Source organism: Peromyscus eremicus, chromosome 4 (assembly GCF_949786415.1).
Source record: "Peromyscus eremicus chromosome 4, PerEre_H2_v1, whole genome shotgun sequence".
Classification (NCBI taxonomy): Eukaryota; Metazoa; Chordata; class Mammalia; order Rodentia; family Cricetidae; genus Peromyscus; species Peromyscus eremicus.
The window spans coordinates 8896952-8919590 of NC_081419.1; the positions used below are offsets into that span (position 1 = coordinate 8896952).

Genomic DNA, 22639 nt, shown 5'->3' on the forward strand with positions numbered 1-22639 from the left:
AACCCGTCGCCACAGAAATGCTTGTTTGCGGGTTCCCGTCGGCGTCCAGTTCAAATCCGCGGCACTGGGCGCGCGGGGCCGGGCGGGGGCAGGAAGCGCGGATGATTCATGCGCCGAGGCCTCTCCAGGGCGGCCGTTGGCTTTTTAAAAGGGTGTTCGGGGGGGAGGACAGCTTGCTGCAGGGTCCCCTTCGGCTTCAGGCACTCCTTTCCTCAGTTGCTCCAATTGCCAACTTTCCCCGCTCCCAACCCGTCGCAGCCTGACTTTGGACGTGAGCAAAATCCCAAATGCCCTCTTATCCTCCCCTCCATAGCTTCAAATGGGAAAGAAAAGACGCGCGGGCACCAACGGAGACCTGTCACCCACACCCTGCCCTGGGCTGGGGATGTGGCTGGGATTCCCGCTGCCCTGAGGGTACCGCTCGGGCTCCATCTCGCTCCCCATCCCACAAGCGCGCGGCTCCGCAGGACTCCACCTCCCGCCCGGGGATCGTAGGACTCAACCTAGCGCCAGAGGTTTCTAGAAGGGGGGTCGTGTGCAGGGATTGAAGCGTGAAACGCGGAGTCTCCCGGGGCGCCCGTAGCGCGGGACTTACCGCGAGGCAGCGCGTCCGCCGGTCCCACTTGGAGTCTGGCCACCAGGCACATCGGCGGCAGCGGTGCGCTCGGCCCGCGGCTGCCCGGCCGAGTGTCCGCCCGTGGGGCCGGGGTAGGGGTCTCGGCGGGGGCGGGGCGGGGCGGGGGCGCCGCGGGGAGGAGGGGACGCGGGGAGGGAGGGGCCGGTGCGCTCAGGAAGGGGCCCCCCGGGCGCGGGGCGCCATCTTTTTCGCGTTTTCCCGCGAATTATTGACGTCCCCGCTTATGTAATTAGCAGGGGCCGCACCGGCTTCGCCATTGGAGCCGGTGGCCGGCGGGGCCCCGCAGCGCCTCCCGGGGCCGCCCCCGTGCAGCGAGCCGAGCCGGCACACGCGGAAACGCAGCTGCACAGACCCACGGCAGGGCAGGCGTGCGCACACCACACGCACATAGCTACACCCAGACCCTGGATGACCCGGGTGGGTCGCCCAGCACCTTGATCTTAGAGCACCGACATCCCACTCCACCTCCGCGAGACCAGGGCACGCCTAAGAGAACCAGACACGGGATACATCTACAAGTCACAACACTCAAAATGACATTGTTCCCTCAGCATGGGCTCCCGCGGAACCCACGTGTAAGGCACACAAGTCAGCAATCATAGAGTCCCGACACAGTAACCACAAGACCGACGCGAGCATGCCACCCACGCACTGCAGAGATACAGTGCAGAAGACACAGTCACATACACCACGTGGACAAACAGCACTGAAGTAAACGGCTAACTTAGGACAGATCTTGTACATATGGCTCCAATCAGATAAAGTCTCCCTCCGGGAGAAGACAGTCCCCATCCAGACTCACTCTAGGCGCCAGGGCTGGAGAGAGTGCTGGCTAACACCCTTTACCCACGTTCCTGCCTTCCTGCCTATTGCACCTGCTCAGTGTGGCGCCTGCAGACACCCCTGCGGAGTGAGTCATTCCTGGAGCCTTCCCTGCTCATCACCCACACTGGCCCTCTGCTCCTTGGGACCTTGCCCCTACAGCTTCTGTCTGCCTTCTACCGCCTTCCCCCAGCTTGAGATATAGGAGTCCTCTTCCACCCTTCCTCATTCCCCCCACCCCTGGGTCTTCCTGCTCCTCAGGGCTTACCGCCCTCACTCTGGGTCTTTGACCCACAGCAGAACCTAGTTGTCTCCTTTTGCTGAGCCTGGAAAGGAAGTTGGTAGCAGCCCCATCAGACAGGATCTTCCAGTCTAGGAAGGCCAATTGAAAGGCACCCACAGGACCACACATCTAGTCACCTTCGGCAGAGATAAGACCTGCCTGTCCAGGATGCTCTCAAGAGCCTCTAGGCTGGCCTGTGGCACCTTTAGAATTCCAGGGGCGGGGAGAGCAGAGGAAGCATGTCTCTCCAGCTCACAGGCTGGCTCCACCTATCCCTGGATGTGAGACCCTGAGCGTGTCACCTCAGTTGATGAGGAAGGTTGGGGGCACTGTATGCAAAGCCCCTGTCACCCCATGGGCATGGTGTGCAGAAGGTGAATAGTGTGCTTTGTCAAGATCTGTAATCACCGCTGTTCCTTTGCATAGGGCTACGACTCGCGCTTAGAGCACACAGGTGATTAAGAGAAATGGGGCCTGCAGTCTGGTGAGGGAGTCAGTATTGGGGCAACATATTTATGTTAAAAAAAAAAAAGATCTGGGCGTGGAATTGGAGAATTCTTGCTCCCAGGCCAGCCCAGCCTCTGAGCAGAGGGATTGTGGGTGAGCTCGTCCCAAGTTTTATATACCACATCCTTATCTATTCAAAGGTGGTGGCAATACTACCCTGCCTCACAGGGCCATTGCCTAGATAAAGGGCAATACAGGAAGGAGCAGGTGCTTTGGTAACTACAACATCCTGTGAAATGTGAAATGAAAATTGAGAAGGTGCTGAAATACTACAAGGCAGGACACTGTAATGCCACAGGAAAGGTGCATGTGATTCATTGTTGTTTAGACGCTGAGTTCCATGGAGAAACTGGCATTCGGATAGGATGCGGAAATAGGGAGGCACATATTTCAGGAGAGCAGAATCTAATGGACTGGCACAGAAGAAAAAGTAAAAATCCAGGTTAAAAAATGAGCGGTGAGCTGGGCACAGTGGTGCATGCCTTTAATTCCCACACTCAGGAGGCAGAGGCAGATGGAGCTTTGTGAGTTTGAGCCCAGCATGGTCTACAGAGGGAGTTCCACGACAGCCAGGGCTACATAGAGAGACTCTGTCTCAAAAATAAAAAACAAAAACAAAAACAAAAAAATCAATCAATCAAGCAATCAATAAATGATCAGTGCTTGCTTAGGTAACATATATACTGAAATTGGAATTATACGGAGAAGCTTAGTGTGGCCCTTGTGCAAGGATGACATACAGATTCATGATCACTCCATGTTTTCCCCTAAGAATGCTGTTTTGCAATTCTGTTTTTTGTTTATTTGCTTTTTAAAGAGTTGTTGATGTTGAAACACCTTCAATAAAACTGATTTAAAATTTAAAACCAGGCAAAAGCTATTAACAGATCATTCCCCAAAGAGGAAACCCAAATGGCCAAGACAGCCAAAAATACAAAGAGATGTTCCCCTTCATCGGCCATGTGAGAGATGCAAATGAGAAGGACCATGCCGCATCATCACACATCCCCAGTGCAACAAAGAGTTAACGTAGTCTGCCTGTTTCAGCGAGTGGGGGCAGTTAGGGTGCAGCGCAGGGGCCTCTCAGGTTCTGCTGATGGGGATGTCAATTGCTGAGACTTGGGAGAGCTGATGGGGTAGTAGCAAGTGGAATGGAAGATGCTGGTTCCTTCACTTTAATGGCACTCAGCTTGTAATAGCAAACTAACAAACAAACAAAAAATAGAATTATATCCTGAGAGAAACTAAACGAAGACAATGGACCCTAACATACATACATACTAGGGAGAAATGGGCATGAGGGTAGCTATGCTGCATGTGATAGAAAATGTCCATTTGTTCATTTAAATGTTAGCGGCTGCGCTGTGCATGGTTTTAGCGATAGTCAGCTAGTGTAGTAGAAGTATTAACCATGCATGGGCAATGAAAGATACCTGACTTGGGGCAGGGGGAGACTGGCCTGGGTTAGAAAGAAGCACAGAGAGAGGTTTAATCAGATCTGTAAGATTTCTTTCTTAGAAAAGACAGATGTGAAAGTCTGAGGATTTGATGGAGCTGTGTGGCTGGGCCATAGTCCTCTCTAATCTTCTCCTTTTTAGCCTGCAGCTCTCCGCCTGTTCCTGTGCTGTTTCCTCTTGGAGGGAAGAGAAACCTACAAGACCCAGGAAGTTCGTGAATATTAGAAGATTCACACCTGCCCTGCGAGTAGTAAATGAGGGGCCTGGGAGACGGTCAGTGGGTTAAGTGTTTGCCTAACAGGCATGGGGACAAGGCTTCCAGTGCCCAGAACTCACATAAAAGCTGGGCACCGCAGTGTGCTTCCAGAACCTCAGAGTAGATACTGAGGACTTGCTGAAGGAGTTTAGCAGAATCACCGTATGGGATAGATATTAGAATGAACAGCTGCTCTTTAGAAGTACCTTGACCTTGAAGAATCCTTGTGGAAAACAGTGATTGTTTCCCGTGATCTGCAGAATTGTTTTGCTGATGGGGCATTGTAGCCATCCCATGACTTTGGTCATAAGATACCTCAGGCACACCTGAGGCTCTTGTATTATTATGTATTGCACACAACACATAATAAAGGACTAGAGTCACAGAGGTGACCTCAGTAAGACATGTAAATTAAAATTAGGGACCTTGGTACGAGGAAATACTTTTTGTTTGTTTGTTTGTTTTGTTATTATTTTTTGTTTTGTTTTTGTTTTTTTTCCCAGACAGGGTTTCTCTGTGTAGTTTTGGTGCCTGTCCTGGATCTTGCTCTGTAACCCAGGCTGGCCTGGAACTCACAGAGATCCGCCTGGCTCTGCCTCCCGAGTGCTGGGACTAAAGGCGTGTGCCACCACTGCCCGGCTGAGGAAATACTTTGTATAACAATCAATAAATATGCCTTTGTTCAGCTGTTCAGGGGTCCAGTCCAGTCTGTCAAAGAGGCTGGACCTTCCTGCTGCCACACAGGCCTTAACATTTCATCTTGAGAGTGACTTCTTTCTTCAACCAACCCATGCTACATGGTACACCCTGACAAGGGGCTCCCTGGCCACCCAGTCTAGCTGAAACAGCGAGCTCCATGTTTGGTGAGAGAACCTGTCTCAAAGAATAAATATTCTTGTCTCTCAGGGAAGAGTTACAAGGAATCTGGTCACTGTAAAGATAGGAGGCACACAAGACCCCAAAAGGATAGAGGAAGGACACCTGACTTTGGTCTTGGGCATGTGTACACATGGACAAACACACCTGCACACATGTATGTACCCACCCTAATGTAGTAAACACTTTCTGGAGAGAGAAGACTTCAGGAAGCAGCCTGCAAGGTGGGGGACCCAAGGGTGTGGACTTGGTGGTGCAGCTGCCTGGAGTCAGCCACACTGCTACAGTTAGCTGCAGTGAACTCATTGGTTCACAGCCTAGGCTAGAATGGAGTCGATTCCTTAGTCTGTCCATTTGGGGCGAATAGGTGTTCAAGTCTCCTAGGGAAGAGTTACACTCCACGTTTTGGACCTCTGGTCATTATACAGATGGGCACAGGAGGCCTGAGAAGGTTACAGATGTGGAGGTTTGTAATCCCCCTGTTAAGTGTGCAGGGGGATTACAGCCCACAGTTCCTCCATGCTTGGCATTAGTGACTTGTCACAACTTGGTGAGCCAAGCTTAGCAGATACCAGGGAGAGGATGGAAGGGTTAGAGCCTCTGAGCAATTTCTACACCACACACACACACACACACACACACACACACACACACACACACACTCACACTCACACTCACATCATATACCAGGACATGCTCAATTCCTCAGCGGTGCCTCCTCTTTTCTTAGCATCCCCCCCTTTTTTATTAGGTTAAGGAAAATGTAGAAATGTGCAAGGAAGAAAATAAAAGCCACCAGTGATGGTTTCCATCTTATACTTAAATCACCTTTCCTGGAATGCAGCTCACAAATCATAACTCGCTTGTTTCATGTGCACAGTCACCAACTTACTTTGAGAGAACATCATTTTGTTTCAGGACCATTTGCTCAAGTCCTAAGCAACTTAGCATCCATGAAGGTGCTCTATGAAGTGAACATGCTTTTCACAAATATTTAAATATTACGGTCATTTAGTCTTTGGAAGTAATTATCATGCAGGTGACTAGTTAGATGGGTCTGTGTTCTGCGTTTAAGTTTAGGGGTCAGTTTGGAATGTTCTAGTCATGGAGGTGTTTTCAAATTATGGTAGAAAACACAGCCGTTAACACTATTTGAAAAATGAATGGGTTGACGGGTCAGATTGTGACCTGTTGAAGTGCCTGTGGCCTTGGTTAGCTGCCAAGCTATAAACACTTTTACCTGTGGCTTTTGTGGGTAAATAAAAGAAGTCAAGTTGTCTACTCCTGCAGAAGGAGAACCTTTGCCAGCGCACAGAATTGCTGCTACCACATCCCCATGTCACTGTGGAATACAGTCTCTCCATCTGTTAAAAATTAAATGGTCCTAGCTGATTGGTGGTGGTGCAAGCCTTTAATCTCAGCACTCAGGAGGCAGAGGCAGGCGGATCTCTAAGTTCGAGGCCAGGCTGGTCTACAGAGTGAGTTCCAGGACAGTCAGGACTACACAGAGAAATCTTATCTCAAAAAACCAAAACCAAACCAAAACAAAAAAATTAAGTGGTCTTTCATATCTACTTTCAACATTCAACAGTCAGTTAGGGAGGCATGCTGTGGACACACATGCTCTGCTGGGATCCTGGGTGTGCTATGAAGATGGAGAAAGTCCAGCTGATGGCCTCAAGATGTTCTGGGGCCAGAGCTGGTGCAGGGCAGAAGCAGGGCAGACACATCAACAAGTAATTGCTAGGAGATGGGGTCAGATAAGCAGCCTGGCTTTGAGCACACAAATGACTTCCAGTATCCCCTCCCCCCAGTGATTGAATCATTTCATCCTGTCTCCTTGTGTCTCCTTCATAGGGTAACCTGGGACACATACTTACCTAACCAGGGCATCAGTGTTGCTCCGTGGTTAAAGTTTAGAACAAATGGGTGGTTTTCTGTCATTCATCATAATCATCTCATATAAATACTTGACCTGTTCTAACTCCAAGTTTCTATATTTGAGAATTATTTTGTCTCCTTGTTTTTTTTTATGGTGTATTGTCCCATTTTGGTCTCAAGGAGATGTTAAATGAGGCAAAGCCAAGCCATCAAGCCACGTGCCTGGCTCCCAGGCCTTAGCTGGTGGCCTTCTGCCTCAGTGAATGTTCCTTTGATATCACGTGATATCCCACCTCCAGCCCTGCCTCACTCCACGCCCATGGAAGCCGTGAGGTGAGCAAGGCGCCAGGAAGGCAGAACTTCTTCACCTGCGGTAGGTGGGATCTCAGCGTAAGGAGGTTATGTGGAATAGTCAAGGTCACACAGATGGAAGGTAGACGCAGCCGCTGGGGCCAGGTAGCCAGCTGAGAGGACCTCCCGTGTCAGCACCCAGGCCCTCAGGCAGGGCCTGTCTATGAGAGGCTTGTTCAAGGACAAGCGGGGAAGACTTGCAGGCTGAGTGGGAACCAGTGGAGAAGCCAGATCTGTTCCTGCTGTTGTCTCCTCAGCTCTCAGGTGGCTCCGGAGTCTTTCTTTTTTAATTATTTTTATGTTTTAGTTAAAATACAGTTACATCACTTCCACCCTTTCCTTTCCTCCCTTCACCTCCTACAAAGTTCCCTCCTCCCTCCTCCTCCCTGTCCCCCCCCCATTCTCAAGTTGATGTCCTCTTCTTCTCCAATCATTATTGTTACATGTATATGTAACATATATGTGTGTGCTTATGCATGTGTGCACAAATACATAAATATCATCTGCCGAGTCTGTTTGTCGTTGGTGTGCATATGGTTTCAAGGCTGACCATTTTGTACTGGACAACAAATTAAGAGTCTTATCCCTGGGAGACCCTGACTTTTCCTTTTTCTTTTTTTAAATTTAAATTTTATTTTATTTTATGTGTACAGGTGTTTTGCTTGCATGTATGTCTGTGAACCATTTTTGTGCCTGGTGCCCATGGAGGCAAGAAGGCATCAGATCCTCTGAAGCTGGAGTTACAGGTGGTTGTGAGCTGCACTAAGAGTGCTGGGCCTTGAACCTGGGACCTCTGGAAGAGCAGTCACGCTTTTAACTGCTGAGCCACGTCTCTAGCCCCATCTTTTCTATCACCAACATTTGTTTTAAAAATTCTGTGATTAGATATTCTGTGACATGAAACACATTTTGGAGGGAAGGTATGGGTGGCCCCTTCAGGACCCCTTTCTACTTGGGGAGTCAAGAACCTGTTGTCAGGACCCCAAAGCTCTTTAGAGACAAAGAGCCTTTACACTCTTACATCAAACTCCGGGGCCTTGTCCCCATCTTTTGTCCGTTCTGTTCCCAATATTTGGGCAGTAATTTTAAGAGGCTTTGCTGGGGCCTTAGCTGGCTTCTTTTAAGATCACAGTTTGGGTCCTGGTCCCCCCACCTCAGAGGAAAAGAAAGATCTGGGCTAGAGCTTCACGTGGGGAAGAGTAGTGCTCAGTGTGTGGGAGCTGCCTTGAGGCAGGAACCTGTTAACTGAATGCATTTCCATGCAGTGTGTTTCAGATCACTGGGCATCCCAACTGTGAAGCTTCAACAAGCCCCAGGGCAGGCTGTGGCATGTGAAGTTCAGGCTGGTCAGGGACAGGCCAGCAGGGAACGTAAAGGGGCTAACCCCCAGAGGGGAAGTTATGAGCAGTGGAGAGCTGGGATTAGTGGGCACAGTGTGAATGGAAGTCAAAGCAAAGAGATGCCAAGGCAGGGAGATAAGACACAGGAGACAGAACCACAGAGAGACACACCTCTCCGGAGACAGCCTTAGTCTGTGCAGAACACAGGGAAACCAAACCGGAGGCAAGGGTCGGAAGCCACAGGTAACACCCAACCCGCCAGGCCAATCCGAGCACTGGGTAATGCACTTCTGAGTGACCACGGCTTCTACATGACTGGACATCAGCCCTAGCATTTTCTATTTCCACGAATGGTTCGTTCAGCTTGCCGTCTCCTCCTCCGCCCATCATCACAGGAGACATCATGTGGGCCACCTTGTCTGGGTTGGTTATTGACAGCTTTGGTGTCAACTTGCCTAGGCTGTGGGGCCCCACTATGTAATCAAACACCAATCTGGGCGTGGTTGTGAAGGTATCCCCTAAGTCTGTGCACACCAGTTAGGTTCAAGGAAATGACCCTCCCTAGTGTGTGAGTGGGACCCAGTCAATCAGTTGAAGGTATTCAAAGTAAAAATGAGGCTTCCAGAGAAAAATTTTCTCTCAAGACAGCAGCATTCATACCTGCCTGAGTCACAAGCCTGCTACTATGCCCTGCAGATTCCAAGCTTGCTGGCCTGACCTAGCCTTACCAGCTAATCCCACAAATCCGTTCCTTATAAGTATTACCTGTGGATGTGTGTCTGTCTCATATTGGCTCTGTTTTCCGCAAACCAACTGAAACACACTTTTTTTGGAGTCTGTGAGGACAGAGACTGTTCAGGATCCTCGGAGCTCTTATCCTGCACCCAACTACAGGTGTGGGTCCTTTCCTCCTTGCTGGTTTCACTTTCTGCTCAAAGATCCCATACTTTTCTTCTTCAGCCTACCACAGCCATGACTTTTCCTGTGGCCACCTTCTCCACACTCATGAACTTTCAAAGGCTATAAGGGCCCAGATGGAATGGAAGCACCAGAGGAAGCTTCAGGAGATCTGGAAGCCAGCCCTGGGCCACAGGTGAGAGACTCTGCCTGCCTTCTTAAGACATAGGCAGCTTACACCTATTGGGCCTGTGTTACGGTATTCCTCAGATCATGGTAAGAGGGGCTGTGCCAACATTTTCACAGCACCCAGAGGTGTCCAGAGAACCACAGGAAATGATTATTTCCACCAGCTCCGTAGCAGGATGAAGAACTATGACTAGAATGCTATTGATCCATGCAGATTCTTGCTTACAAGCCACCAGGCCGAATGCTTCTCATCTTAGGCAAAGTGGGGTCTTGCTGGAGGGTATACGGCCTGCAGGGCCAGCTAGAGGTTCTGGGCAATGGCCCAGGGAGCTGCAGGAACTCCATCTAAGGACGGCTCAGTCTGATCCAGGGTCTTCTCCAAGGGTCGGCCTGAGAGAGTGATCTCAAGTCATTCTGAGCTGCATTCCACACATGCTTGTCTGCTCTCCAGGCAGGGAGATGTGGTAGTTCTACTATGCATTTATTGTGATGCTGGCTGGGAAAGATAAGTGTTAGTTTTCCGTTCCTCAAAATGGGGAATTCTCCCTAAAGGAGTTTTAAGGTGGAGCTAGATACTGGGAAGATTCCAAGTGGCAACTAAACCTCTTGGAGCAATAGCCCAACTTAACTAATCACGCAGAGCCTAGCATTAGATCCATCTTGACTCAAGACCAAGTTTTACCCTCCACTAGATCAAAACTTTGGTCAAGATAGCGGTCTTGAAGGACCTTGATTCCCTCCTCTGAGAAATGAGAGTACTGAACCTACAAACACTGTAATGAAGAAAGTATTTTGAGCCTTGAGGGTAGTAGGGATGGGCAGTGATGGCCAAGGCAGCTTCTTATCTTGGAGTTCTGCTCAAGGGATGCAGTCAGCGTTTGCTAAGTAACTTGATAAACCATCATGGTCCTTGGCTGACTACTGCTTTTGCAAAACAAGCAAACAAGTAATAACAACAATAAACTCAAGAAAGAGGCTGGGAATGTAGCTCAGTTGGTAAGGTGTTTGCCTAGCATGTACGAAGTCCCGGGTCTGAGCCTTAGCACCACGTAAATTGGATGCTATTTTAGCTTCCTGTAATTTTAGCTTCCAGGAAGTGAAGATGTGAGGATCAGAAGTTCAAGGTCATCTTCCTCTACAAAGCGAGTTTGGGGCCAGTCTGGATTCCATGAGACCCGAGTCTTAAAAAATCAAAACAAACAAAAGCCCAAGCAAGTGAATAAACAAACCACCATCCATCACCAACCTATCACAATGGGCAGATGCCACCACATCCACCGTACTCACTGTGCCCACCATACCCACCTACCCACCCTGTCTACTGTACCCACTGTGCCCACCGTATCCACCATACCCACTGTACCCACTGTGATGCCAGGGTACCCACTGTGTCCACTATACCCAGTTTTTGTGAGCTACAGCCTCATAAACGAGCCCACAATGTTTTCCTTTTAGCAGCCCCTTTGACATTTTCATTTTAGTATGTGAAATCTGGCTACTTGTCGTCGGGAGAGTTTATGGAAAAAGAGCTTCCAGCTGGCTTTGGGGCAGCCCATAAAAATGTCCTGAAAACTTTGCCCAGTTAGAAATGAGAAACTGCTGGCAGCCGAGCCAGTGACGCCACAGACCAGGCTGAGGCCCACTGGACTGCTCTCCTCAGCAGGGATCCTCCTTCATTCCTTCCCGGTGCCTGGTCTAAAGGATGGGGCCCAGGAGCTGCGAAAGAGAAACCGCAGCTTTCAAATGGCAGATACACACATCCTTTACACAGACCGTCCATGATTCAGACTGTGTGAAAGGGTGTGGACGAGGAGGGAAGAGGCTGACGAGGACCCTTGCTTTCTGCCCCTGTCTCTGCCTTATCTCGGGTTTGTTCCTTTCTGGAAGTCCTCTCTGGTAACTCTGCCTCATCAAAGATTTGTTCAGCCACGTGACTCCTTGGCTTAAAGCCCTCCGGAGGAGCCTTCTTGCTTCAAGGTCCAGTTCAACCGTAGCTGGCTTCAAAGTCACAGCTCTGCCTTCACCTTCCCAGTGCTGGGATTTTAGGTTTGTGCCACTCCGCCCAGCTACAAGGCTTTGTAGGATGTAGCCCTGCCCTGTCTCTGTGGCTTCTCACTCTCTATCCCACCCTTGACCCAGCCGTGTCCTGAAATCTCCACTCAGAGTCTTGGACTACACTCTACCTTGGCTGGGACATACTGCCTCCTTTGTGGTTGGATATTCGCTCCCCAGACAGTCTCAGCCTCTCCTGTGGGGGAGTGGTTAGGATCCATAAGCAGGGGTGGGCACCCCTACCGGGTGCCCCACTTCTCCGTGCATCCCATTTCTCATGACAGGTATCACCTTGTACGGGTGATGCATGGTACAAGGTACAGCAACAGCACTTTCTGTTGAGCTGGTCAAGGGCGTGGCCTGGGCATGGCGCTGGAGAGCGTGTGTTGAAGAGCTTCTTCTGGTGATTCTCCTGTGCAGCCATGGAGAAGGGCACTGATTGAAAACATCTGACAGGGATGACACAGCCATTTACAGGAGCTATGCCCTGGACACCCACTTGCCAGGGAGTATCGTCTCACAACCTCTGAAGCCCAATGATGTGCCCAAAGAAAACTCCTCATCCGTTTGTCTGGACAGGCACTGCCCAGCCTCTCCCAGTCATCTGTCCGTTCACAGCCAGCTGCAAGAATGCCTGTGTACCCTCCCCCGTTTCAGTCCCAGGAGCCTGACCCGGGCACTGGTTACCTGGTGTTCTGACACACGAAACATCCCAAGACTGGTGGCAGACTCCAGGTAGCTTGCAGAGGTGGGGAAGGGCTTTAGAGACCAATAGGACATTCACAGAACCATGGAGAGAGGGAAAATGAGGCTATAAACAGTTCTTGCCCTTTGAGAATATAGGCTCCATGTTGTCAAATTTCTTCTTTTAAAAGAGATTGGCAACAATCTGGATTTGTGTGTGTATGTGTGAAAAATTCTAACTTTTTTGTTTTGTTTTGTTTTTCAGTTTTTGTTTTTTTGAGACAAGCTTTCTCTATATAACAGCCCCGGCTGTCCTAGAACTCACTCTGTAGACCAGGCTGGCCTCGAACTCAGAGATTTGCCTGCCTCTGCCTCCCAGGTGCTGGGATTAAAAGTGTATGCAGCCACCACCCACTGAAAAATTCTAACTGCTTAAAGCTGACAATTAACTCAAACAATTTAAAGCAAAGCTTAGGCCAATGACAGGCCCCTGAAGAGTGCACTTAGCATTTACTACAAACCTGTGCTCTGAGCTTCTGCCGATTAAACTAGAAAGAGACGTGCCTGCCTTGTGCAGCTCCAGTCTCTGTCCTGAGAGCTTCCTAGGTGGGTCTGCACAGAGTAGGACTCAGAAAACAGCCTCCAGAGATGTGTGCAGCACATGCCAGCTGAAGGCTGTTTGGGGACATGACTATTCAGGATTAGCAGTGTCTTCTTAGACTCCTGGTCTGAGGACCTCTGAGAGTTTTCTTTTGCCTCAGTAGTAGTGTGTGGGAGTCTGGAGGCACTAGGAACTGTGCTGTGTGGGATCAAGCTTTGTGGTTAGAAGCCCTGAGGACGATTTGTGACCTCTCCCCAGATAACATAGGGCCCCAGGCCTGTTCTCTGAGCTCATGTCTCATCCCTGGCTTCTTTTGATCCCTCCACTTCTCCACATGGTCACAGCCGCGCCTGCAAAACTTTATTCTTTTACCTCTCCACCAAAGACATGAAGTGCCTTCTGGAATAAGGCGTGCTATAAATAAATAAGCCCAGATAAATAGTGGAGCTCCAAAAAAGAAAAGCTGATGAGCAAGTGACTATGAGAATGAGTCACCCAAGACTTCACACAGAGCAGGTGCTCAGGAAACGGGGGAGGGGTGGGGAGCCGGGGCGGGGCCGGTGTGAAGGGATACTGGGTTGGGGGCCAGGGATCGTGAGTGGAAAGCAGAGGCTTACCAATGACAGACAATAGCCCTGTCACTTCCCAGTGGCCGAGCCCTCAGCCACCTGTGTGATATCTCTGCCTCCATTTCCTCAGCTATACAAGGGAGACAATCCCAGCCCCTACCTCATGAGAGATGCTGGGAGGACTGGATGTGATTGTGTAGGTAAAGCACCTGGTACAGGACAACCATCTAATAAGAGACAACTGAGATTATTTTAGTAATGACCACATCCTGGCTCGTGAATGTCATTCAGTCATCTGATGATGAGGTTTGTGCCCAAGTGAGGTCCAAAGTGAGGCCCACTTTTCACTTCAGTAACTAGAGTCTTGTCAAGAAATCCACAGGTATCCAAATTTCCTCCACTCCTCGCCCCAGCTCTGGGTACAACAATGGAAGCTGGTAGTTCTACTAGTGTGGCTGCCCCGTCACTCTCCCAGCATGCTTAGGGGCCGAAGGTGCTTCCTGTCTGACCCCTTACTTGTCTTTGGCCACTGTGTTTATCTTTTGGAAGTCTCTGACAGTTTCCTGCAGGCTTCCCTGGTCCTTCTGTGGCATCATCTTTTTAAATTTTATTTTTTAAAGACTTGTTTTATTTTTAATTACGTGTCTGCATGTGAATATGTGCACATTTATGCAAGTGCCTGAGACACCAGAGATGTACAGGTGGCCGTGAGCTGCTTGATGTGGGTGCTCAGAACCAAATTTAAGTCTTCTCCCAGAGCAGCATTTACCATTAACAGCTGATTCACCTCTCCAGCCCCATCTTTTTTTATTTTTATGTATGTTGTATGCATGCATATTTGTGTGTTCATGTTTACATATGTAGTTATATGTTGTGTGTGCATACATGTAGAGGTCAGAGACAATCCTGGATGCCATCCTCAGGAATGCTGGTAATTTCCTTTGAGACAGGTTCTCTCACTGAACTTGGAGTTCCCCAAATAAGCTAGGCTGGTTGGACAGTGAGCCCTGGAAATTTTGCCTCCACTTCCCCAGCGCTGGGGTTACCAGCCCGCACTGCTGTGCCTGGCAGTTTTACGTGTGCTCTGAGGATTGAACTCGGGTTGTCATGCTTGAGAAACAAACATTTCCCAGCTGTCCCCGGATCCCTCCAGTGTCATCTTGAACAGTGGCGGTTTCCTGGAGGTGTTCTGGGGACGATGGAGTGCAGCCTCTGAGGTAGGACAGCAGTGGACAGTTAGGAAAGTCCAACTCTCTAGTGCCGCTATGGGAAGGAACTCACCAGACATCCTGATGGACAGTGGCCTGTGGTGAACTCAGGGTCAGCCTACATGCCAATCGTCTATGGAGAGGCACTGGTGTGCAGGACATTCCAGAGTATCTGCATCAACCTGGAGCCTGCCACAAACACAAAGTCTCCATCCCATGAAACCACTGAGGGACGCTTGGCACAGCCAGGCTTGGGACTGCCGGATATCTCAGTGGGTTTCAGTTTCTGAACATCGACCATTCCTATAGCAGTAGGGTTTCTAAATATGGTGAGGCCATCATGCACCCTGCCTGGCAGATGGTGGGTTCCTGTTCGTTCCTCAGACCAGCTACCCCTCTCTGTTCTGTGACTAGTCCCAACCCCAGCTACAGGGAGAAGGAACACAAAGAGCCCTTGTTTGAAAGTTAACTCCGGGTCCTGAATGTCAGCCTTTGGATGTCCCCACACTCTCCAAGGTCTGAGTAACTTTATTAAAGATTTTGAAAAAAATATATACATTTAAACACTTAAATGTCTGGGTATGAAATTTTAAAAGTTCAGGTTGAAGTCAATATTAAGTCAAAAGTCGGACCCCCCCACCCCCACCCCATGGACACACGGACAGGCACACGGACACAAAATTTTCATTTTTCAAGTTGAACCGATTCCACAACTTCCAATTACCTTCCTAAGTTCGTCTAATTTCCTGAGACAGGTGACTGACTTCATCTATTCTTTGACATTGGAATTAGGAGTCATTTTAAACATAGCTTACATGTTTAAATACTAAGTCTGCACCTATCCTGGATATCATCTTGTGATTAAAATAATAAATCCAGGAGCCACAGACTCCTTGAACAGAGAAGAAATGGGAGAACTAGAAACCCACCAATCACACTGCGGGGCTTCCCTTTTCATTCTTCTTCCAGCGGAGGCTCAAGTTACATTCCTTCAGCAGATCCTGGGGACGTGCTGTCTCCAGGGCCATCTGGCCCCTTGTCTCCAGATCATCTCCCAAGAGGTGGCCTGCCCTAGGGGCAGCTGGGCCCTGGCCTGGCTGGGTGGGAGAAATTGCTGGCCACCAGAGGCTCTTGCTGCATGTGCTCCACCCCAGCAGCAGGCATTGCAGGAGCCTGGGGTCCAGATGAATCTGTTTGGAACGTTTTCCTGCTGTAGGGTGTAGGGACACTGGCTGATGGGTCTTGCAACTAAATCCTCCTGCCCCTTAGCCACTGGCCCACCTCTGGCTGCAGAAGGGTGCATGTATTCCACTCACCTGCTGTCACCCCTCTATACACCCTGAGCTCTGGCATTAGCCTTGGACAGGGCTCCCAGAAGCATCGGGAAGATACAATGAATGAATTCCAAATAGATGCCCAATAGCAGAAGTCTTAAGGCTTCCCCCTCTTCAGTCAGCATCCTTCACCTCTGCTTCAGTTAACATCCGAGGGCCTTCCAAGGACAAGGACTTGTATACCCACTGTAAAGGCCAGAGCACCCTATTACCTCGTGGCTCAAGGCTCTGTTCTCCAACTTTGTCCAAGACCAAAGTGGGGTTCAGAGCTGGCAATGTGACGGTTCCAAGGTCGCACAGCAAGGAGTATGATGAGGCCTGAGTCCAGGGAGGACTTTTAACTCAGTGCTCATTCCACAATAATGTAAGGAGGGAGAGAGTCCTCCCTATCCATCTGCTCTGACGTGAATGATTTCCCTCCCTGGAAACCCAATAGTAACCAAGATGCAGAAGGCTAGGAACTGGCCCCTTAAGGGAACAAGGCAAAGATACCAGCATTAAGCTTGCCTCTGCTCCCACCATCCAGGGTTTTAGGGAATGTGATCGCCGCGAGTGTTTATGTAATCGCTAAATGGCACCTTAATGTAATTATTTGAATGGCTTTGTTGAAGTCCAATTTATTTAGTGTAAAGGAAGACTAGACCTTACTTTGAATTATGATTTATTTTGTACATTTAAAAACAAATTCACGTTTAGAAATCATATCGTGTGAGGGAAAATAATCTTCTAGACTGAATCATTAGGGTTGATTTACTGCAAAGGACTGACTTGATTGAGGGGTCTGCTGAGGCCAGTAGGTGTACACCCCCCCCCCACCTCCCCCCCCCCCCCCCCCCCCCCCCCTGGCAGGTAGTGGGCAAGGCCAGCTGTGAGCTCTGCTCACAAGTTGACTTTTTTCTTCAGGGAAATCTCAGTTTGGTTCCTAGCACCTGCTAACAGATCAACTAGGATAATCCTTTAATTAAACCAGCCAATTATAAGCGGTAATTACATCCACAAAATCCCTTTTCAGTCACACCTGATGATGGCTGAATAACTGGAGATCACAACAAAGCCAGGTTGATCAGTCAAATGAACCAGGGCATAGGTGAAGCTGTCACCTCGAGTCTACTGTGATGTACAAGAGACAGGGAGGCGGCCCCTGGAGACTGGAGGCTGAGGCTATAGGGCAGCGGTGCTGTGCTGAGGGAGGCGTTGAGATGGGGCTGGCCTGGGCAGCTACAGGCACAGCAGCAGCCTGTGTGTTTTTCTCAGCTTCTTGATACAATAACTTAATCCTGTGGCGTCCCTAAACAGCCTCGGCTTCAGTCTGCAGGTTATAAAAACAGGTACTATTGTTTTATCAGCCACTGGATGTCTCCTGAGTGGCTGGGAGTGTAGCTCGGTGGTAGAACATGTACTCAGCACACGTGAGACCCTGGAGTCAATCCCCAGCACAGAAACAGACACATACTTTTACTGCGTGTGTTCTGTTCTACACACTGGTGCTTGGGAGGCTCCAGTGAGGTAGGAGCAATGGCCATACCAAATTGTTTCCTGAGCCGGGCCGGGGCTGAGAACTTTGTGTAGATCAGTTCGCCTCACCTCACACCAAGCCTGTAGCGGAGCATATCTGGGACCCCATTTTACAAAGAAGGATCACTTATGAGCATACTTGCCCGTGGGCCAGTGAGATGGCTTTGCAAGTAAAAGCATTTGCACGCTGCAAGCTTCCTCCATGTTGCTTGCTAGCTCTTGTCTTGCTTAGAATACTTTCCTAGGGCTGAAGGTGTGGTGGGCAAACACTTAGTACACCAGGGACCCTGGGTTCAAGCTCCATCACTGCAAACAATCAAAACAAAAAGACTCTCCAAGGCACGCAATGCTCACCCCTCTGCCCCTGGAGAAGCTTGTGTGAGACCCCAAAGCAGCTGGCATTGGATGGGCAGACCTACAGCTTCAGCCCTGCCAAGGGCCATGCTGCTGGAGGGAGGCTCCAGGTAGCTGGCTTCATTCGAAGATCTAGCTCTGCCACGTCTGAGCCTGCAGGAATTTCAGTTTCATTATCCAAAAATACAGACTGTGGTCCTTATCCTTGCTAGGGAGGTGGGGAGCTTGCTCCTAGGCCCAGAAAGGCCCCAGAACCGTTGAATTGACCTCTTCTAAGATCCCCATTGGCAGGGAGATGGCAGCCAGGGCTGAATTACACTCAGCAAAGCCCCAGAGCCAGCTGTGCTGAGCTGGTGGGTGAGAGCTAAAAATAACCTTCACTCTTACAGGGGCACTGGGCTGGCCCAGAGGCAGATGGGAGAAGGGAGGGGGGAAGTAGGGGTGGGGACACTCACCCACCACCAGGACTCCCACCTGCAGGGGATGTGTGTGTAGGGGGATCCCCATGCTCAGCTCTGCAGAGCTGGCCACAGGCCACCCGGGGAGGGGAAAGCCTGTTCCTTCTGGCCAAGGCGATGGAAAGAGTCCTCTAGTATGGTTGGGTGTCACGCTCATGTGGACTACGGATGTGTTTCTAAGTTTCCTAGAAATCTAATCTAACCAGAATGTTGAAATCATTTTAGCATGCCAGCCACATAAGATGTCAATGAGATAAGCGAAATTCTCCCTCACTATAAAGTCTGTGTTGCAGGATTTCAGCACTTCTCAACTGGGTGCAGCCACAATTGAAGGGATGGTTCATTTCCTGTGGCTGCTGGCACCACAAACACTGTGGCTCAAAGCCACATTCTCCTCCTGAGGAGAGTCACAGGGTCAGGCCCTGGGTAACGGTGGTCCTTGTGTTTCACAGGCTTGGGGCCTCTCTCCACGTCAAGATGCATCCACCTAACTGAAGTTTCTACTGTCACCTTTCTGAGTCTGTCATTATTTTACCTTCTCTGCCTTGGGCTCTTCTGATTCTTGTTATAATCTCCTTGGTGATGACCTTGGGCCCCTGGGCAATCCAAGATACTCATCAAATGAAGATATTTAACTTAATTACATCTGCAAAACCCATTTTGCCACGTAAGATAACACATTTTCATGTCTATTTCTGAGCACATGGAGGGCTTTCTTCAGCCTGCCTTGCTGCTTTATGGCCAGATGTATTAGTGACCACCATACTGGGCAGGGTAGCTCCAGGGCCAAAGGTGAGAGTGTGACCAGACTCCTGCTGAGGCCAAAGCTCAGTTACAGACTAACTGTGGGCCACAGGGCAAGTTACCTCATATCCAGACAAGACTACACTTGTCTTCCCTGAGAAACTGATAATCTGTGTAGACTAGGGTGCTATCAGCAGAAGGTGACATGATTATTGTCTGCAAAGGGAGCTTTTCTGGCTGGCAGGTGTGTGTGTGTGTGTGTGTGTGTGTGTGTGTGTGTGTATGTGTGTGTGTATGTGTGTATGTGTGTGTGTGTGTATGTGTGTGTGTGTATGTGTGTGTGTGTGTGTGTGTGTGTGTGTGTGTTAGGAGACCTGAGTTCTGGCAATGTGTGGGTGCTCAGTAGACCTCACAAGGCTTAGTGGCCTCATTTAATAGATGAGAAAACTAAGGTGGAGTGAAAAACTGGCTTGTTAGGTTGGCACTCAAGGCCGTGGTCTATCACCACCCACCTGGCCAAAGTGCAGAGCCCAGAGATAGCCAGAGACTGTCCTAATCTACAGCAGAAGAAAACAGCACGGCACATGCTCTGAGGGCCTCGGCTTGGGTTGCCCTTTTCACCCCCACTACAAGGTCTACATGGGGCATGCACTTCCCAGGACAGTGGTAGCAGGGAGGAGCTTGTGTTTCAAGTAGGTTCCATCTTACTGCTGGGCTGGGGACTTCTCCAGAGATGGATCTGTGCTTGCAAGTGAGAGTATGGAAAGACACTCTCCACACAGAGTGACCCCAGAAGGCTCCTGGATGTACCAGGAAGGCAGGCCGTGGTCAGAAGGCCTAGGCCCACAGTGGCTGGGCCCTTTTGGAGGAGATGCTTCCCAGAGTGGGCCCCTCATTGCCTCCAAGCTTGGGGTCCTGTCTGGGAAGATGGTTCAGTTGGTAACGTGCAAGCGCAAGGACCCGAGGTCAGTCCCCAGCAACTGCACAAACAGCCAGGAGTGTTGGTGCTTGCTTGAAATCCTAGCACTGCAGAAACTGACAAGTAGGTTCCTTGTTGCTAGCTAGCCTAGCTGAATCTGTGAGCTCCAGGTCACTGTGAGAGACCCTGTCTCAAAAAACAAGGTGATGCCTCCTGAGGAACAACACTCAAGGTTGACCTCTGGCCTCCACCCATGTGCATGAGCAGTCCCCTACAAGCACCTTCACATACATGTACATTTATGTGTATACACACGTGAGAGAGAGAGAGAGAGAGAGAGAGAGAGAGAGAGAGAGAGAGATACAGAGAGAGACAGGGAGAGAAAGAGAGACAAGAGAGGAGAGGGAGGGAGCATCTCTACTAACTCTTCAAAGTATAGTCCATGCCGGGTGGTGGTGGTGGTGGTGGCAGCGGCGGCGGCCGCGGCGGCGGCAGCGGCGGCGGCGGCAGCGGCGGCGGCAGCAGCAGCAGCAGCAGCAGCAGCAGCAGCAGCACACGCCTTTAATCCCAGCACTTGGGAGGCAGAGGCAGGCAGATCTCTGTGAGTTCTAGGCCAGCCTGGTCTACAGAGAGAGTTCCAAGACAGCCAAGACTGTTACACAGAGAAATCCTGTCTTGAAAAACCAAAAAAGAAAAGAAAAAGAAAGAAAGAAAGAAAGAAAAAAACAAACTAAAAGCGAAGAGCATAGTCCTTGTTGCTATGGGGAATGGATCCAAGTACTCCATTGGCTTGTGGGAGACCGAGGGCCACAGGCAGGGTAGGAAAATGACTCAGCTGACCTCCTCCCTGCCCATCAGAGAGGGGAGGAAAAGCTACTAACTTGGTAGGTGGCCTGGCCCGGCGTCTGCCCCACTCTGGATCTTGCTATTGCTCTTGGGTGGGAACTGGTCGGTTATGTTAGCACTGCACCTCTTGGACTTTCTCAGAAGGAAAAGGCTTTGAGACAGGTGTGGCTTGAGGAAAGGACCCAACAGAATGCCAGTGGCCCAGGTGACTGTACGTCTAGTTCCTGCTGTGCTCCATAAATCCCATCTGTGCCACATGCATGCACTCCACTTAAACACATACATGTGTGTGTATGCATGCCCCAGATGTGGAGGCAAATGAAATCCAGCTCCTGGCACAGGGTCAGTAGAGGATCCCACCCAAGAAGCCTCCCCGCAAGGGCAGAGCGCTGCAAGCAAGAGGCGCCTCTACTGGAGAGGGAGCCTGAAGGGCTGGCCGCTTCCCATTTGACTCCCTACCACTCACCTCATCCCCAGAAGGGCACCACAGTGAGCAGGAAGCCTCTGACCACGAAGGCAGAGGTCTGCCTATTGCCTGCTTGCCTTTGAGAAAATTATCTGACCTCTCTGAGTTTGTTTCTTCCATCTATAAAATACTGTTTTCAAAAGACAAGAAAATTTACTGAAATATTCCCAGCAGTGCTCTCTAGTATCTGGGATTGTGGTGACTTTTCTTTCTGCTCAGGACTACTTTTATAGCTTTTCTATGAGTGTTTCTCATCTACGAAGAATCTCTAGGTTAAAGGCATGAATCACAGGTGTTCCCACTTCCCATCATTCTCTGTGGGTCACCTGTGGACATGACAATGAGGCCTATGAGCAAATGTTTTCAGGTCCAGCTGCTTGTTTCCTGGGCCACTGTGGGGTTGGCATTGTCCTGCAGAGTTGCCCCTCAGGCTCGGTGCCTTCCAAGGGCTGATAAGATGCACCCTTGTAGTGGGCTGGAGGTGTGGCTGGAAGGAAACCTGGCGGGTAGAAGGAAACGGGCACCAAAGATGGGGCTTGCTGTGCCATGGTTGCTCTGGTTAGCTTGCCCATCTGTAAATGGGCACAAGCCTGTGCACCTCAGTGGGGGTTGTGAGGATCCCGGGAAACAGGATTTACCAGCAGCTTGCCTCCCAGACCCCTGAATCATTTAGAAGAGATAAGCACAGGGCTTCTCTGCAAGATAAACGATCTGTTTAAACCATTGTCTCATCCTGCTGACAGGCTGAGGGCCCTGCAGGTGCACAACAGCTCAGCACTTGATGTTTTCTGTGTCCTGGCCAGGTGGCCTGTCTACGTTTTGCCTGGCCCAGCCTTTCTGCACCTCCTCCAGCCTTTGGTCACCCAGCTGCTGCTTGCAGCCAAGACACATCCTATCCTTCCAAGGCTGTTCTCTCCTCCACACCAGATATTCTCCATTTTAACGTATTTCAGGCTGGTTTAAAGCTCACTTCCTCTGTGAAGCCCTCCCTGATTTGTCCAGTGGATTCTATGCGTTTCCCATCATGCTACTTTCAGTGATAATGCTCCACTGTCATGCTGGCTTCTCCCAGAGAGCTAGACGATTCAGGAGAGTGGCTTGTGTGTCTTGCTATTTCCTCAACAGGGTCTAGGCAGAGATGATGCACACAGCTGCCCATAATGCTTTGCTGGAAGCACAGTGCCTCTCACACTGTGTGGGGACAACATCTCTTCCCATCAGAAGTGAGCCATTAAAGGTGTGGGGATGTAGCTGAGCAGAGCGCTTGTCCATAGTGCAGGAAGCCCTGGTCCCCAGCACCTCATGGAACCAGGCAGGGGACACACACCGATAATCCCAGCACTTGGGAGCTACAGGCAGGAGAATCAGGAATTCAAAGTCATCTTTGACTATA

At 50.1% G+C, this 22639-nt stretch overlaps 1 non-coding gene across 1 annotated transcript; it reads left to right on the forward strand.

The window, feature by feature from the left end:
• Positions 1-2908: 2908 nt before the first annotated feature.
• Positions 2909-3014, forward strand: LOC131910123 (U6 spliceosomal RNA). The gene has a single exon (XR_009378989.1). It is a non-coding gene; the product is annotated as a U6 spliceosomal RNA (small nuclear RNA).
• Positions 3015-22639: the final 19625 nt, after the last annotated feature.